This window comes from Marmota monax, unplaced genomic scaffold (assembly GCF_021218885.2).
Source record: "Marmota monax isolate L192 unplaced genomic scaffold, Marmota_monax_Labrador192_F-V1.1 WCK01_AAM20220418_F8-fsc00076, whole genome shotgun sequence".
Classification (NCBI taxonomy): domain Eukaryota; kingdom Metazoa; phylum Chordata; class Mammalia; order Rodentia; family Sciuridae; genus Marmota; species Marmota monax.
Window position 1 is genome coordinate 1,852,495 of NW_026692843.1, and position 18,078 is coordinate 1,870,572.

The window sequence follows — 18,078 nt, forward strand, 5'->3', positions numbered from 1 at the left end:
AGGAATGCTCTGCTGGGTGATATTGATCATCTTTGGGGCCAGAGATTGTGTTGGAGTTGTTGCTGATTGAAAGGTTTTCTATTAATTCCTACTGGCAGTCAGGAAGAGAAATATTGAATATCTAATTGCCTTTGAATTAATTACACCCCAAAATATAAGATCTTAACCAACCCATCATGCATGCCATCAGTGCTTTGCCCAGTGATGGTGGCTCAGGCAACGGAAGGTCAGCACCAGGGTGACGGGTTAATGCAGGTCACCGCCCACTTGAGTCTTTTATTATGTTGTAAATACGAAGTGTCCCCCAAATAAGCTCAAGTGATAGACAACTCGGGAATGTTGAGGTGAAATGATTGGATATGAAATCTGTGACCTCGTCAGTGGACTGACCCACTTGACGGATTCATAATTTGAATGGATTACTGGGTGGTATACCAGGTGGGGTGTGGCTGGAGAAAGGTCCCTGGGGGCCCTTGGGGAATATATATCTTGTCCGTGGCTCATCTCTCTCTCTTTGCCCCCAGTCTGCCAGGGGCTGAGCAGCTTCCCTCTGCCTCACCCTTCCTCCACGGTGCCCTGCCTCACCTCAGGCTCAGGGCCATGGAGTAGTCAACCAGGGGTTGAACCTCAAACTGTGACCTCAAAATACTTTTCCTGCTCTTACGTTGTTCTTGTAAGGTGTTTTGGTCACAGTGAAGACAAGCTGACTGACACATCTGGGTTCAGTTCTCAGCCATTCTTGATCCATAAACAAAGTTGGTGGCACAGAGTTCTTCCCGGCAGGGACCTAAAATGATAGAAAGGGGGCCCTTTGATGAGGCAGCTGTTGGGGGAAGGACAGGCGTCAGAGACCGAGTCAGAGATGGGATCCTCACTGTTCTGACTCAGTGATCCTGGGGACATTAATCATCTTCCTGTGCCTCCATCCTGTTGCCTGCAAAAGAAGATCATCCAAGACTCACTTCCATTGTGAAAGTCCAGTGAAATAACTTGCTGATGCACATGAGGGCATTTTGTAATCTATGAATGTTTGTTCATTTGTTTAAAAGATATTTATTTAGCCCCTATCTACATCAGCACTGGTCTAAGTACTGAAGTTAGGGCCGTGAATATACCAGATGGAATCCCAGCCCTCAAAGAGATTAGCTTCTAGAAGGGAGGCAGGTGAGAGTAAGATAAAGAAGTTCAGTCAGTCCCTCCATATCCACAGTACTTCATCCAAGGACTCAACCAACCACAAACCAAAAATATTTGGAAAAAATAATTGCGTCTGTGCTGCCATGTGCGGACTTATTTTCCCTGTCACTGTTCCCAAACATCGCTGTGGATCAACTGGTTACAGAGTTTACGCTGCATTTGTTACCATAAGTAATCTAGAGATGACTAAGAGCATGTGAGAGGATATGGGTAGGTTTATGGAGATACCACACAGCTTTATGTAAGGGACTTGAGTATCTGTGGCTTTGGTATATAAGGGGGTTCAGTGTCCTGTGGATACTGAGAACAACTGTAAAACGTGTCGCATACTAGTAACCAGTGTTCGGAAGAAAAATAAATCAGGGAAGGATGAAATAACAGTTGGGAGGAGAAAATGGAAGTCAGCGAGTGTAATAATGTCCTCAAGGAGTTCAGCTGTGATGGGAAGGAGCCGAGCAGGGTGTGGAGGGGAGGGACGCGGAGTCGGCAAGGGGTTTTGTTTGACAAGTAGAAAGCCCTGCATGTTTGGATATTGATGGGTGTGAACCTGTAGAGAAAGAATACCTTAATTCAGGAGAAGAGAGTGGGAACTGTTAGAATGGGGTCTTAGAGCAGGTGAGAGAAGATGGGGTCTGGTGCCTGAGGGATGATCTCAGCTGGATCAGAGAAGGCTAGGAGGGTCGTGATTTGCCAAGAAAGCCTGAAAGATAGAGGGCGGCTGGGTACGGGGAGAGGCTGCGTCTATCATGACAGTACAGGGAGTCCTCTCCCCGGGGAGGAAGGAGGCGGGCACAGTGAGAAGGTGCAGGACCCAAGCACAGAAACTTCTCATGGTCTAGGGTGGTCCAACTAACCAAGGGTGGCAGCCATTCAGATGCCAGCTTCACGCAGCTCTCTGAGTCTTTTTATAAAAAGCACCTTCATTTTGAGATTTTGCCATAGGTGCCATAAGTACCCCTGACAACTCAGAGAGGGTGGTTGGGCGGTCCCTAGGCTCCAGGTTCCGCGGTCCTCGGGAAAAGACACCTGGGCACTTTCCAAATCCACTCGCCTGTCAGGAGAGCATGGCAAGGCGGGCTGCAGGGATCACACCTGTTTACCCTTGCTGGCACTGTTTTAGGGTACAGTGGGAACCCCTTAATTCCAAGACTCAGAGAGAGAGAAAGCCATTGCCCTATTCCAGGGATTCTGCAGTAGTGCATGTGGCTTGGGCAGGGAGGTTTGGATTCGCTCTCAGCCACAAAAGGAAGTCTTAGCTGAACTTGTGCCCAGGCCACCTGGCGCCAGTGAGGGCTCTGAACTGCTGCCCAGAACTCCTTCCTCAAGGGGGATCCCCACCCCGCTCTGGCAGTGACCCTGCTTACAAACCTCTGGTGTGGCCACCCAACAGACCCATCTTACAGGTAGGAAAGATGAGGCCAGCAGAGGAAGGTTTCCCAGGAGAACATGCCCGAAGCATGGCGAAGGGAAGCCGAGCGGTGGAAAGTCACAAGTCTAGGTTCACGTCCGAGTCTCCCCTTCCCGGCAGCCCACTTGAGTCACTCCAGCTAACGGTCGCAATCTGCAACTTGACAGAGAAGTCGGCAGTCTGGTGCTCAGTCCATGCACCAGGCGGTGTGGGGCTTCTCCCAAGGACAGAGGTGGCTCGCTTCTCTGAGGGACGTCATGACTTCCTCCCCACCTACTGCCAGGGATGTGCCAATAGCGTCTCCGCACTGTTTCCTTGGAGCATCTCCGGCGCTCTCAGGCCGAGGGCACCTTCCTGCCTCTGTGATGCTTTGGTCCCGCCTGGCAGTCAGAGCACCCCCCAGCAAAGCGTCTTTGGGAATCCCACTGGAATGTATGATTCCATCCAAACCAGCCCATCACTTTCAGAGCAAGAACTGAGGGGGATTTTTTTGGGGGGAGCCAGTAGTGGGAATTGAACACAGGGGTGCTTCACCACTAAACTAAGTCCCCAGCCCTTTTTATTTATTTTTACGTTTTTGAGACAGGGTCCTCCTAACTTGCCACTGCTGGCCTGGAACTTTCGGTCCTCCTGCCCCAGTCTCCCAGGTTGCTGGAGTCACAGGTGTGTGCCACCACACCACTGCTGAGATGGAATTCTAAAGAGACTGCTGTAATGCAGGGGACTGGATCCACTCCCTGAATACGGAAGGAAAAAAACATCCTAATAGTCATAGAATTTGGAAAAAGAAAATGAAATTGGGCTGGGGATGTGGCTCAAGCGGTAGCGTGCGGCCCGGGTTCGATCCTCAGTACCACATACAAACAAAGATGTTGTGTCCACCGAGAAAAAAAAATAAAATAAAAAATAAATATTAAGAATTATCTAACGCTCTATCTCTCGCTCTCTTGTAAAAAAAAATGAAATCATACTTTTCTTCTTCTTTTTATAAAAAGCACCTTCATTTTGAGATTTTGTTTCGGCCTGAAGACAAGGAGGGCTGGGCCAGGCCTGTAGCCAGAGGAGGCTGCCCAGGGAGGATGTTTCCCAGGTGACCTGGGCTTCTGAGCAGCCCAGCCAGACCTCTCTGCAGATGACAGACTTGGCTCCGATCCACACTTGATAAAACCAGCCCTTTTGTAAAGACGCTTCAGAGCGCTCTGTGGCTGAGCACCGGGAACTGCGCAGGGAGATCCATCTTCCTCGGCGTCCCCCGGGGCACCTTCAGAAAGAGCCCCCAAGACTTCAGCCTCGGGTGGGGCTGACTCAGAGGCTCCTTCCCCTCCTGGGACCCCCAGCTCAACTGTGGCAGAGACTGAGTGAGGGGAAAGAGCCCTTCTGAGGACTGGCATGGTACTGCTATCCTCTGCTGAATGAGGACCCTGGGCATTGTGGTGCAAGTCCTTTGGGACACAGCTAGAACAGAGGCTCCAGAAGGACAGAAATGAAGGCCCGCTCTGGCCCAGGGTCTGATCAATCAGGACCATGACCCCACCAGCCCTCGGTCCTGAGGCCACGGAGGATGCCCAAGCCCCCATGCACTCCTGGTCCTGGTTTGCCCCTCGGCGGCAGCTGTTATACGGGGCCACCCTCTCTGCCTGGTCTGCCTCCTGCTGCTCCAGCCATTGCCTCTCCTCCTGCCCCGCCCCCCTGCTCTGTCCAGAGCCTCTCCCAGTCTCTCTTCCTTCTCCACACCCAGGCCCCGCAAGACCCCACCCAGCTTCCAGCTCCTCAGAGTCAACACATATTTAAGCACCTGCCACATGCTGGGTGCTGACAGAGGTGGCCAGACATTGAGTTTATGCTGAAGTTGGGGTGCAGACGGGGAGAAAGATAATGCACAGGTCTCCAAGTCCACACTCTTTTCCCAGCCCCTCCAAAGCGAGGATTCCAACAGGATTGCTAGGATTCTAAGCCACTAAGCTCTGAGGCCACAGAAGCCACTTAGCCTCTTTGGGCCTCTTTCCCCATCTGTAAAATGGCCTACAGTCCAGGTCAGCAGCATCCAGTGCTGCAGGGCTGTCCTGTCCTTGCACTGCAGTCAGTGGCCCTAGCCATGTGTTGGTATGGAACCCTTGAGGAGCTGGTTTTTTCCTTTGTTTACACTTGACTTTGAACAGTGACGCCTGGCTGGTGATCATGGTCCTAGGCAGCACACTCTAGCTGCCGTAGCCCTCCAGGTCAGGTGCCCCAGAATTCCACAAAAGCACCAGGTGACAGTTCAGTGAACTCACCTGCAAACTCTGAGTTGATCTACAAACTAAAGCAGCAGAGGAATAGCAGCCAGGCTGCCTTTTAAACAGCCGGCTGCCCTCCCCAAACCAAGGCCTCGCCCCTCATCTGAGCCCCTGAAGAGAACGGGAGCAGGAGCCCAGCCCTGGGACTCTCCACCTGGCTACAGTCAGAGAGGCTAGGACATTCGTAAGGGCTGGCTCCCACCCCAACAAAAGAAGTCAGAAGTCAGGCTGGAGTTGGGCCTGGCCATGTATTCCAAGCTCCCCGGGGACTCGAATGCGCAGCTGCTGTCTCAACCAAGGCTCTCTGAACCGGTGGGGAAGCTGAGAGCTTTCTCCAGAGGAGAAAGTGGTTTGTCCAGGTCTGGAGGCAAGTTCAGCTCAGAGCCTGTCCTGGGCCCCAGCTCCCAAAGTGCCTGGGCCAGCTGTTATGCAGAACTGGTTGGACCAGACAGGGAACTCTGAGGTGTCCTGCAGAGGACACCTCCAGACTCCTCTAAATCCAACAGTAGCCCCTGCCAGGGACCCATCTGCGTGTGTCCTTGAGCAGCCCGGCTTCTCCTTGGACGGCACTAAGACCAGCTTGACGGAGCTGACACAGGCGGCTCCCCTGGCCAGGTTGTGAATGAGTGGTCTTCCAAGGACATGGACTGGCACGTAAGTGCTTCCGGTCACTGCTGGACAGACCTGCCGCCTGCTGTCAGGGCCTCCTATTGTCCTTTGTTTTCTCCCAGGGGCACAGTGGGTGTTCTGCCATATCAGCTGAAGGTGCCCAGAAGAGAGGACCTCGGATCGCCTCCTTCTGTTTCCTACCCAGGAACTAGGATGTGAAGCCACCTTCCAGTCCCTGATAAACCTGGCAAGCACAGGCCACCCTGCAGCCTTCCCCCTTAGACACACAGGCTGCAAACACATCCCCTCGAACAATAGGAGGAAATGAGGGGAGCTGGGAACGCAGCCTGAAATTGCTGAATTGTTCTGAAGCCTGCGCTTGGGATGCTGGTGGCATCGAGAGGCGGAGATGGGGTGGGTGGCTCTGCACTGAAGGACAACAGGAAATGGTGCGGGGTGCTGGGGCGGGCGTGGGTATGTGGAGGTATGGGTGTGGTGTGCCTGCATGGGTGGTGTGTGCAGAGTGTGTGGTGTGTGCGTGTGAATGGCGTGTGAATGGCGTGTGTTCCGTGGTGTGGTGTGATGTGTTATATGGTATGGCTGTGTATGGTGTATGTGCAGATGTGTTAGTGTGTGTGAGTATTGTGAGGCACGGGAAGAATGTGGCATCATATTTGTGCGTGTGTTGTGGGGGGTATATGGTGTTGTGGAATGAGGTCCATCCGTCCATGGGGACAGACCCAGGCCATTGTGGCCAGGTGTTTCCCGATACCCAGGAGTCTTGCAGTGGAGCACGCAGCTTCCAGGTGGGAAGCGGTGTCACCCTGTGAGACACGGATGTTTGGGTCACCACAGAAGGCCCAGAAGCCCAGGATGGAGAACCCTTGCAGGAAAGAAGGTTTCCATGTCCAGCACGGGGGAGCCCAGGAGTTTGGATATGGCCTCTGACGGAGTAAACGAGGTGAAGGTTGACAACCACTGATTGGCAGAGCGAGCCCTGCGGCCGGGCTCTGGAGGCCTGGGCCCTGATCCTTGCCACACCACTGCCTTGGTCAGGCGAGCTCAGAAACAGGGGTTATGCTAAGTAAGGATCCGCAGAACTCAGGGGGAGGTGGGATGTCACTCGGACTCAATCTCTCTGTCTTTATCTCCGGATGCCTCTGCTTCTCTCTGTCCCTGTCTTGTCTCTGTCCATGTACCTCTGTCCCCATTCCTGTATATCTCCCTCTCTGTCTCTGTATCAGTCTCACTCTATCTCTCTTTGTCCCTGTCTCTGTCTCTGTGCATCGCTCCCTGTCTCTGTGTCTCCAGAGCACACACCCCTCTCTGGTTCTCTGATCCGCTGCAGCGCATCTGACCCTGCAGTGCTGATGTCCCCGAACTGCCTCTTCTCCCTGTCACCCTGGCCAGTCCTCCATTGGTTGAGCATCTATCAGGTATGGCTGTGAGAGCACAGCAGGCACAGGGGGAGGAAGCAGCTCGATCCTCATGTGCTGACTTAGTTCCCAATTCTCAAGGGAAAGAGAATGATTGGCCACTGGCCAGAGGGCTCTGTCAGCCCTGGTCCAACAGCTGCAGCAAGAGCTGTGTGACACCCAGTGACTCCGTTTGAACTTCAGTGGACTTGTAAGCAGATCAAACTGGACCTGCCACCCGCCTTTGTAAATGACTGAGAGGAGCAAGGCTATGGCCGCTCGTCACATGTCGTCTGTGTTTGCTGCCACATGAGACTGGCAGGGTTGTGTGGCATGACAGAGACTAAATGGTCTGCAAAGCCAAAACTATTTACTAAGGCCATTGAACCCCCAGGTGGGACAACAGATGTGAAAGTGCCACAAAGTACTGTAGAAGTGTAAAGAATCACAGTGACCATTATGTTGTCCCTCCTCCTGCAGGGACTTCAGGAGATTCTGCTGGACCCTTAGATAAAGCATCTAACATTCTAGGTACGGTTCTCCATGGTGCCAGAATCCAGGCCACTTGCAGAGACAATATGATTGGATCTGTCCTGGTCCCGCCGGTTGTGAACACAACCCCTGCCGGGGCTTTGTCAAGACGGTGGAGCCCGTGTGAAGATGGAGGGAGAGCCGACGGTTGGCCCAGATGCTGCACTCAGCACGTCACGGCTGTGGTCTCATTACTCCTTGCAGCAGCCTAACAAGGTGGGTTCTTGTTGCCCAGGCTTCCTGACACCAGGCCAGGGAGGGCTTCACAGTGTGAGCCGGACCAGGATGGGACCTGCGGCTGCAGACGTCAGGCCTCTGTCCTTCTCCCCCAGGAGTTTTATAAAGTCAGGTGTTTAAGCCATTCGCTCAGGCGGCATGTGAGTCCACAATCCGTGCAAATTCGTGGGCTGGGTGCTTTGGGAACAGGAAGTGTGTGAGTGGGACCGGCCCTTGCTCAGAGGCCCCATCTGGGCTGGAGCAGTGCTCGAAGGTGAGGTAGAAGAGCCAGCTCCACACAGTTGCTCCCACTGAGGGCTGTGGAGCCAAACGGGATGAACATTCAGGGTCTTTGCTGCTGGAGGGACTTAGAAGACATTGCATCCGAGCTGCAGCGGACTGCCAGCTGTCACCTGGCCTACCTCTGGTCGGCCTCCTGTGCACTGCCTTTCCCAGGACGCCTTGCAGGCCTCTCCCAGCCTGTTCTTGCCAGAGGACATGAGTGGGACAGAAGTGTGCTGCTCCTGCCTGGTCCATCAAAACCTTCCACTAGCATCTTCCCTGCCCTAGCTCCTCAGAACCCTAATGAGATCACAGAGATGGGTGACGATGGCCTCGAAGAGGACAGAAGAGAATAGGAGCCAGGGTGACCCAGTCATCACCTGGGGGGACATTTGCATTGGTGGTTAAAAGCATGAGAACAAACTTTGATCCCATTGAACCACTGGATTTGGGGGCATCATTTGTTAAAGGAGCTCGAATATCTGACATGACTTCTTCCCAGCTTTGGCTCGTGGCTGAAACCACACGGGGCACTTATTGGGCTGCCAGGTGCCCTGAGCTCATCCAGGATGATAAGACAGAGGGCCCTGGTCAGTTCCACAGCCACATTCCTGGAAACATTCTTAAACCTCCGAGGGCGCTGTTGGGACATCTGTGAAAGCATCTTTTGTTGATGGCACTCAAATGCATTCAAGTTGCACAGAAACATTTGGAGGAAAATTGTTATCTGACTTTGGGCTCGGAACAGAATGTCCGCTTGCTTATGTCTTTCCACTTACAACTTCACCTTTCCAGCTCAGTCCCATCCTCTGGCCCGGAGCTGAGGCTCCCCTGAGCTGGGCGGTCCTGGCCCCAGGCTGCAGGCCTGGCTGTGGGTCTCTCCCTGGCTCTTCTGTCTGCCGTCTGATGGTTCAGCCTGAGATGACGGCACAGCTGTTGAGGAAGGACCCAGGGCTGCTCTTCCCAAGCAGGTTCTGGGCTTCCCAGAGCCTTCCCTCATAGTCAGTCCCCAGGCCCCGATCTCCAGCCTGCTCCAGGTCCAGGCTTGCCAAAGTCTGGTTTCTGGATTGGTGAAGCAGTGGAGTGGGCCTGTGTCGCAGGCTGGCTTATCCTGGTGGTACGCTGCCCTCCCTGGTGTAGACTTGCCATGTGCACAGACTCATGCTCAGCACCCAGTGGCCTCCAGCGCGCAGTAGGTATTTTGTAATACCTGTGGGCTGCGCTCTCAGTTCCAGCCTGGGGCAAGCACTGTCAGGGCTTATGTGAGCTTTTTCTGAAAGAATCATTCAAGCTGCAAGTTGGGGAGCAGCCCAAGCACAGTAGTCACCGCTGGGAGCAAAGTCCTCTGTGCGCGATCGGAGATTCATTAGATTTCTGCATTTACCACAGAAGAAAATTTACCTAGGGGGCTCTGAAGAAAATTCCATTCCATATTTTAAAGTCACAGCTGAGATTTTTAATGTCCTAATGGATTTATAACAGGAGAAAAATTACCCCTCAGCATGATATTCTTGCCAGACACCAAATCTATTCTCATTATGAATTGAGCTGTGTGACCTCCAAGCTACAGAGCCCTTGTCTTCTTTTGGCCACGGAAATGAGCATGTCCGTGGGACCAGAGCTTGGAGTTGTGTTGCTGAAGAAACGGCCAGCAGCAGCTCCTTCCCAGGATGAGCTGTCCTTCTTGACAGGAACCCTGTGATGCCCACGGGCCAGACCTTCTAGCCAAGGTTCCCCAGGACACTCTCCAAGCACCCGTGTCTACACCAGCCCACACCTTCTGGGAGGGCAACAGATACCTCTCAGGAGGGTTAGAGCCTGTGAAAGGAGCCTATACGATAATCTTGCTGAACCATCTGGTGCAGGACAAGGAACTGGGGGCCCAAGGCAGACTTTGAGGATAGCAAAGCCAAGACTGGATTTGGAAGCTCTCCCACCACCACCTTTCCATCCATCCATCATTCACTGAGTACCTCCCTGGGTGTAGCAAACTGGTGGCCGTGAGCTCACAGGCTAGCCCTCTGCCTCCTGGCCACAGACCTCTTGTGGTGGTGGAGGAAGAAGGAGCAATGGACAGAGAAGAACAACTCTGCTAGTATTTGCTTGTGTTTGCCAAGGAACTTCTCTAGGGCAACATTGTGCCATAGAGAATCAGCTGTGTACCTGGAAAAGGCACTTCCCAAAGAAAGGGGGACAGTGCTCTGTTCTAAACAGAGGTGCCCGGTATTTTCCTTTCTAAAATAGGTCATCGAAGATTCTGAGATCAACAAAGGCCAGACATCTGGTATTTTTCTCGGCTTGGCCTGCAATAACTAAACATCAAAACTGAGTGGCTTAAACAGCAGACATTTATTTGTCACAGTTCTGGGGGCTGGAAATCCGAGATCAGGGTGGCAGCGTGGTGGATTCTGGTAAGAACTAATCCTGACTTGCAAATGTCCCCTTCTTGATGAGTCTTCATGTGCAGAGGAAAGACAGTAAACTCTCTGGTGTCTCTGGTTATGAGGGCACTAATCCCCCCATGGGGCCCCACCCTCACGACTTCATCTGAACCTAGTCACCTCCTCCCAGTGTCCCCATCTCCAAACATCACCACAAAGAGAGTCAGGGCTTCAGTATATGAATTTGGGGGACACACAAGCATTCAGTCCATACCCGCTGGCGGGGGGCAGACCTAGGACCAACTTCCCCTTCCTACAGCTCAGTGGTCCTACTAGGAAGGTCAAAGGCCACCCAGCTGCCCGAGGATGCCTTCCCTCACCCTCTGCAACTACCCCTGGAGGTCTGTTTCCAGAGATTTCCTTTTTCCTCCCATTCTGAGGCTTTTGGTACCAGACCTGGTCGTCTGGCCCTTGAGCTCTTGGACCTTCTATCTCACCGTGGGAGAACCACAGGCACCCAGCAGTGCCCGGGAGGCTGCGTGCTTTCTCTCCCTACACCTGCCAGGTGGCATTCATGTTGTGGCCAACCAGGGAGACAGCATTAAAACAGCTCACACGCCGGACGGAGACCCCGGCAGCTGGGGTAGGGGCAGGCGCAGCTCCTGCTGCCGTCCCTGCCTGGTGGTAAAGGGGTTAAGGAGGCTTTCTTTCTTCTTCTTCTTTTTTTTTAATTTAATGTTCATATTTGGCATTTCAAGTTTGGGTCGTTTTATGGGGACCTCCTCCCCTCCTCTGAGCTCTGCCAACAGAAGTCACCTCTGGATCCAAGTAGGCTGAGGCGGCTCCTCTCCTGAGCCCTGGGCCCTGGGGCCTGGTCTTTCACAGAGAGCCCTCCCTCCTGGCCTGGGGGCTGTGGCCTCTGGAACATGAAACCAAATCTGAAGGAAATTTACAGCCTGGACTTCCAAACACAGGGCCCATTTTTCTTACTGGTCACTCCCTCCTGAGAAGTTCCTCTTGCTGGCTGAAGGTAGATGGGCCTCCTGCTGCATCTCCAGCCCTCGATGAGAAGCCTAAGGCACCGTGGCCCTGGGGAACACAAGTGTCCTTGAATAAGCCCAGGCCACAAGGGCGCTCTCTGAAATAAGTGCGGCCCCGTGGTGGGCGGTAGGGCTGTGGCTTGCCTCCTCCAGCCTGCTTGCCACCAGGAGGCACACTCAGCAGCAGAGCTGGCCCTGGAGGAGGTGGCGTGGTGCCTGCAGACCAGATGTAAATGTCAAGCTTTGAATTATTTATCCAATCCGCAGTCTGTACCCCGCAGCCTCAGAGGGCACTGCATTTGGGCACACACCACCCCACCATCCCACCCCTGTCAGCCCACCACTGTGATGCCAGCTGCTCTAGCCCTGGAATGGCATCTGTCCTGGTGTCTCAGCACTGTGCACACTGGAAGATTCTACAGACAGCTGCTCAGCCCCCCCTCCTCTGAGAACTTACAGTCCCGGCCCCTCTGTGTCCCCGTCTTTGCCTGGGTATGGAAGATAACTTGGATGCCAGGGCTGCAGCCACTGCTCCTGCCCCCCCCCCCCCCCGGCAGGGCTCTGTTGCCTGGAGCCCTGGCTTCTACCTGGGCCAGCTGGGGGTTGGGGCATCCATGGCCTCCCTGACCCTCAGGATGCCGGCTAGACTGACCTCATGGAGGGCTGGGAGGAATGGCTCTGCAGAGCACCACAGGCGAGGGAGGGCTGGGAGTCTGTGGGCTCCTCCTCTGAATTGGGTGCTCCTTTATTGAGCTCTGTCCCCAACCCCAGAAAGCTAGAGTGTCAGGTGGGACTACAGAGGGATCGTGCAGGGCACGTCCAGCACAACTTGAGAGGTACTGGAAGGCCACAGATGGACAGGCCTGAAGGCCAGGAGGCGAGGGGTGAGGGCAGAAACGGGGCTCAGGCCAGGCAGCTCTGCAGGCAGCCCCAGGCCACACTGAGGAAAGCTCTGGTAGGTTTCAGGCAGGAGAGTAGCTTGTTCAAATGACCAGGTGACATATTCCTTCAGGAAGGTTGAGTCCTTTGGCCAGAGTAGCCCCAGTGCCCCACTTCCTCCCCACCATCTTCCTCTCCAAGGCAGCAAGAAGCCCGCTCAGGCCTTCCGAAGCCCTCACATACACAGGCCTCGTGGACCCCATGGCCATGCTTGCTGGAGTACAGCCGGCACCCTCACCCCTTGCATTCGGTGGGGCTGCAGAGTCTCTGGCCCCACAGTACCGGGTGGTTGGCAGGACTGAAGATCACTGTGGTGACAGAAGACCAAGGACAGCAAGAGTGTCCGGCCTCAGCCAAAGGCCCCCAGCTCAGCCTGGACTGGCTTTGAGCCCCAGCCCTGCCGCCCAGGTCCCTCTGACCGGCTGGTCACTGAAGTCTCCAGGCCTGGCTTTCCTCTTCTTGGGGGAAGAAGATGAGGAAGTGGGCCTCCTGAGTGGCTGTGAGATCCGGGTGCTATGGACAGGCCTGGCCTGGAGCCTGCCCAGGTCACCATCCTCCACGCCCCTCACTTCCCTGCAAGAGAACCTCAGCCTCCTCGCCACCCTGCCAGTGACACTGAGTAGGTCACCTTCCCTTTCTGCACATCCTCCTTGTAAGTCCAGGGTGTGAACTAGATGCTCTGCAAGGCTCTTCCACATGAGCCCTGTAAACACGCCCCCTCCAGGGTCCAGCACGGGTTCCAGAAACCCACAGAAACAGCTCTTCCTACGCCACATGCACCCCTCTAATCCATCTCCCCACTATAGTGCCCTTTCCCTTTCAACCTTCACACTCAGGTGACTTTCTGTCACTTCCACATAATGCCTGGGGAAGGCACAGCCAGCAGGGAGGCGACTGCCAAGTGGGGCGGCCTGAGAGGTGAGCCTCAGTCCCTCCCTCCCTCAGGGGCCCAAGGTCGGAGCCGCCTGTCAGTGCGGAGCCTCTCAGGGGCGCTGACTCGGCCACCCGCACGGCCATGTATAATTGACGAGCCTCGTTCTTCTCCAAGCAGAGCTGAGCCGGTCGGGCCATAATGCAGGATGTTAAAAGCTTCCTGGGAAGCCCCTCTCTGGCCTCTGACAGGGTGATTAATGAAACAAAGGGTTTCCCCATTATGATTCTTGCTGCAACTTAGATTCCCCCACAAATCCTCCTGAGAGGTTTCCAGAAGCACCCAGGCTTCTAGGATCTGTTTCCCCTACACTCACATCTGTTCCATTTATCAGTCAGAAACAGACCCTCATGGAGGGGTCCAGGCCTGTACAGTAGGGGCAAGAAGTAAAGGAGACAGACTTGCCCTGAACAAGTCCCCTGAGACATGGGCCACGTTTCTCGTTCCCTGTTCTTTTTATAACAAATTATTCTTGGTCTCCAAAGGGGAACCTAAGAGTTACCAGATGGCCAGGTTCTGAGGTTGGAGGAGCAGGGGTGCAGCTCTGCTGTTGGGGGGCACAGCAGGGATACAGAAGGTTCAGGGGACCCAGCTGCTCCCACCCATGGCTTCCCGCCCTCACAGCAGCCTGGAGTGATCAGCAGCATGGTGCAGGTGTGCACCTGAACCCCAGGAGGCTAGAATCTCACCCACATGCAGGAACAGCAGGGCCAGAGCTCAGAGCCAAGCGCTCCAATGCCATTCTCTTCTCGGAACCCCAAGAACCACAGAATCACTGTGAGAAACCCATCTGTCATTGCTGAGAGCCTGCCTCCCCGCTGAGGCCCTTCCAGAGAACAGAAGAGTGGCAGCTGTCCTCCCTGGCTGGGGAAGGCAGCGCTGCTCGCCCAGAGTAGGACAGATAGCTGGCGGGGGTGGAGGGACCAACAGCCCCGTGTGCACATGCCCACACCCCACACGCACAACAGGCTCCGAGGTGACATGCGCAGAAAACCCCGGACCCCAGACCAGCTTGCTGCAATCCAAGGGACTTTGGGAATTGACTGTGTTATGAGTGCTCCCAGCTTGGGCAGGAGGTACCTGGGCAGGAGAGAGGCCTGCGGAGTCGAGTTTCAGCCCAGGAGATGGCAGCTCAGGATGGGTCTCAGGGCCCAGTTGGGTCTGGTCTACTGAGCAAGGAAGCCAAAGCAGCTCCCCAGGAGTGCAGAGCACCCCACGCTGTGGGATGGTGTGACCGTCTGTGTGACGGTGCAGTCACCAGGACCCACGGCCAGCACAGAGAGACCAGGCTGGGAATGTGCTTCCAGTGCTGCTCCAACAGTGGGTTGGGCTGAGGCAGCAGGAGAGAGGGAAGTGACCTGGGAGGGCATGGGGTGGGCTGGCAGAGGACACCTCCTCCTGTCCCTCCTCTCACTTGCTCCCTATTCCTCCTTCACTCTCCTTCCAGGCTTCTTTTCTGTCCTCCAGGTTCCAGGTCACAGCCAGGAAAGTGGCCAATGCAGCTGAACCCCAAGGAGACTGAACTGAATCCAGGAAATAGGAAAATAATGAGGCTGAGAGGAGCCCGGGGTCCTGAGCCACAGGGTGGGAGGAGAAGGAAGGGGCAAAATATCCCTGGAAATGAGCTCAGGAGAAAAGCCAGCAGGGGGGCGGCTGCCAGTGGGGCATCCTGAAGCCATGTCATGGATGGCATTTACTCGGCATCTTGGGATTTCCCTGCAGACCCCCGGGCGGAAGCCATTCCTATGCTGTTCCTCCTGCCATGTTGCCAAAGCTCCCCAGAGTCACTAACCTTCCTAGTTAGCCTCGGGCTGAAACTCAGAGGTTCCTAGATATTAAAATTTAACATGGTCTTCTGTACTTTTCCTTAAAGGAAGAACAAGCTAAAATAGAGAATGTAAAAAGTCAGCTGCGGTGTGATCACTGTTCCTGACCCACAGTTAAGAATTGGACATTTTTGTTCACTCAGGGCACAGCTGTTTGCCGAGCTCCTACCAGGAGCCTCCTTGGTTTGGAAGGTGTCGGTTCCATTTAAACCTTCCCGGTACTTCTACATAATCCTACCATTTGTGCATTTCCCAAATCACGGGTTCATTGAACCCCATGATTTATTATTTCAAGAGAAAACGCAAAAGCATTGTCCCAGTAAGAAAAACCCAGACACAGGCAGCCTGGGCAGAAGGAGAGAATTACCTACAGTTAGCAACGCTGGACCCCTCGGCCACACGATACCGTGGGAGGAGGGTTTCGGACCCCACAGCAAGCAGTATGCAGCAGATGGAGGTTCCTTTTTAATTTTGTTTTGTTTTGTTTCAGTAGAGAAGAATTTTATTTTGAGTATGATCATGAACTTCATAATGGTAATCCAGTCACCGATAGGCCACGTAGACAACAGTGGCCTGGTGACGTCACAGCCATCTTGGTCTGTGTGAGCACCTCTGTAACACCCCCTGGGTGATGACACAATCACCCGATGATGCAGTTGTCGGGACGCCTCCCTGCTGTGAAGGGGCAGGGGACTGAAAACACAGTCCTTGATGAGCGTGTTATCTAGAAGAGATTAGCAGGTTCTGAGGTCTGAAAACGCCTACTGACAAGTGCACACAAATATCTAAACAAGACGTCATTACTGTTTAATGTCATTTAAAAGTTTGTTTTTCAGCCCACGCGAGGCCGGCCTCCCTCATGAAGCATTAGCCCCACGTGCAAACGCCCCAGTATGGAAACGCACTGTGACGTCAGAGGAAGGCTGTGTGAGCAAAGTGGCCGAGAACGTCACTGGGACGTGGCTAGGGAATGAGGAAACACGGACCTGCCCAGCCAACTTCAAATGCCATCACTGTTTTGATGACTCATCTCGGAGGACACCCTCCCTCTCAGGGTGTAGACCAGCCAGTTAGTGCTGTCAAAGGCTGTGAGCAGGAAGCAAGTGCTCATGCAATCTAAACGGCTTCAGGTGGAGGCCACCCCAGATCTGGAGGAGTTGGAGAGGGTTAGGATGCCCCCGACCTCTGTATGGCTCGGAGCATCGTTGGCTCCTGTCCTGCCCTCAACCCAGGAGCTGCCCTCCAGGGGATCTCAGTCCCTATTTGAATTCCTCTCCAAAGCCCTAGGCCAGGGAGGATCCACATCACCCACCTTTCCATCCCAAGGGCAAGGCACTCTGGGTTGGTGCCCTCCCGCACACCACCTCGGTGTGCCAGAGCTGCCTGGGGCCTGGACTCTGACTCCCCTCTGGACTGTAACACCTCAAGGGTGGGGTCGACCCAGCAAAGCCAATGCCAGGCACCCTTCGTATTTGCCGAATAGACCACCAATAATTGCATTATAAACGGATTCTTCCAGATAATTAATGGCAATTTTCAAGTGTTTTTCAACTCTTACTGTTGATTTTTTTCTACCTACCGGTGAAACACACATTTGGTGAACATCTGTGATGTGCCAGGCATGGTGCCCTGCTGGGGACACAGGTGTATTCAAGGGATCTTTCTTCAGGGAGCTCAGAGCTTCCTGGAAAAGCCAAGAGGTGAACACCTCACTTCAAAATGGCGCCCTGATCCAATGGCTTCCTCCTGGATTCCAGCTCCAGCTTCAAGGCCACCCTTTCCAGGATCTTCCCCAAACAGCCTATTTAATCCCAGCTTCCCTGCTATCTCTGTCAAAGCACCTACTGATTTCCTTTATCTGTGGCTATCCTATTTGTTTATTTGATCATATACTTATGTGTCCCTTGTCTCCCCACTAGAATACAAACTCCATAAAAGAAAAAAAATTGTCTATTTAGTTCTTCCTTGTAATCCTAGTATCTAGCACCTGGTAAGTATTAATAAATATTTCTTAAATTAAGGGATGTAGACAGTGACCTTTTTGAATATTGTATTAAGATTTGCAGCCCTGGCAATCTTACATAAATTTTTCTGGAGAATAGAAAAGACAAGACCATTTTGTGAAGCTTGATAATAAAACCAGGTAAAGACAGTACAGAAAAGAGAAACCAGGGGCCAGCATCTCCTACAGGAATGCATACAAAAATCCTAACAGGACATCAACAATACATGTCTCTCAATGCCTGTAACTAATAATACCTCATTATCAAATTGGGTTATCCTAGAAATATGATGGTGGTTGGTTAGTAATAAATCATTGATAATTTCACTATTTTAAGAGTTTAGAGAAAAATATAAACAACTCAATAATGGCAAAAAAAAAAGACATTTTCGTTCATGATAAAAAATGCATAGCTCTCTAGAACTAGATAGTAATTTACTTAATCTGATAGAAAAAATAAATTTAAAAATCTACATAAACATCAATTTGATGTTAAGAAGCATTTTTTAAAGCATTCTTTTTAAAATCGTGAGTGAAGCAAAGATGTCTAAGGTCACGTTTCACTCAGCAGAGAAAGTTGACTAACTCTAAGGAAAGGATTGATTACTAACGTGCTGGGAAATTTGGCTTCCGTATGGAACATAAGTTGGATCCCTTCCTCAGATTATTGCAGCAAGTGGGGATGAAAAATTAGCCATAAAAGAAAAACTAGAACCCTTTAAGTAATTAAAAAAATATCTGTCAATCAAAGATACCATGACCAGACCAAGGCGAAGCTGGACGGGGAGATTGGAGTGGGAAGGAGCAGAGGCTCCTGGGAGCTGGGGAGGGGTCAAGACCAGAAGCCAGGGGTGCTGAGCCGAAGGGTGGCGAGGGGTGTGAGGAGCTGCCTAAATATCAAGCGTCCACAGGGAGACGACCACGCAGCATGTGGCTGCCTTAAGGTCCAAAACGAAAGGTCCCATCCTTCCCTATGTTTGCCAGGGGCTACTCAGACCAGCAGGTCCCAGTGAACTCGGCTGAGT

The 18,078-nt window shown here is 53.1% G+C and overlaps 1 long non-coding RNA gene across 1 annotated transcript in view; it reads right to left on the bottom strand.

The window, feature by feature from the left end:
• Nucleotides 1–18,078, bottom strand: part of LOC124095617 (uncharacterized) — a 33,909-nt gene that overhangs the window by 3,897 nt on the left and 11,934 nt on the right. The window contains exon 3 of the long non-coding RNA XR_009227134.1: nt 665–787. This is a non-coding gene — a long non-coding RNA (uncharacterized LOC124095617). The remainder of the gene's footprint in view (nt 1–664; nt 788–18,078) is intronic.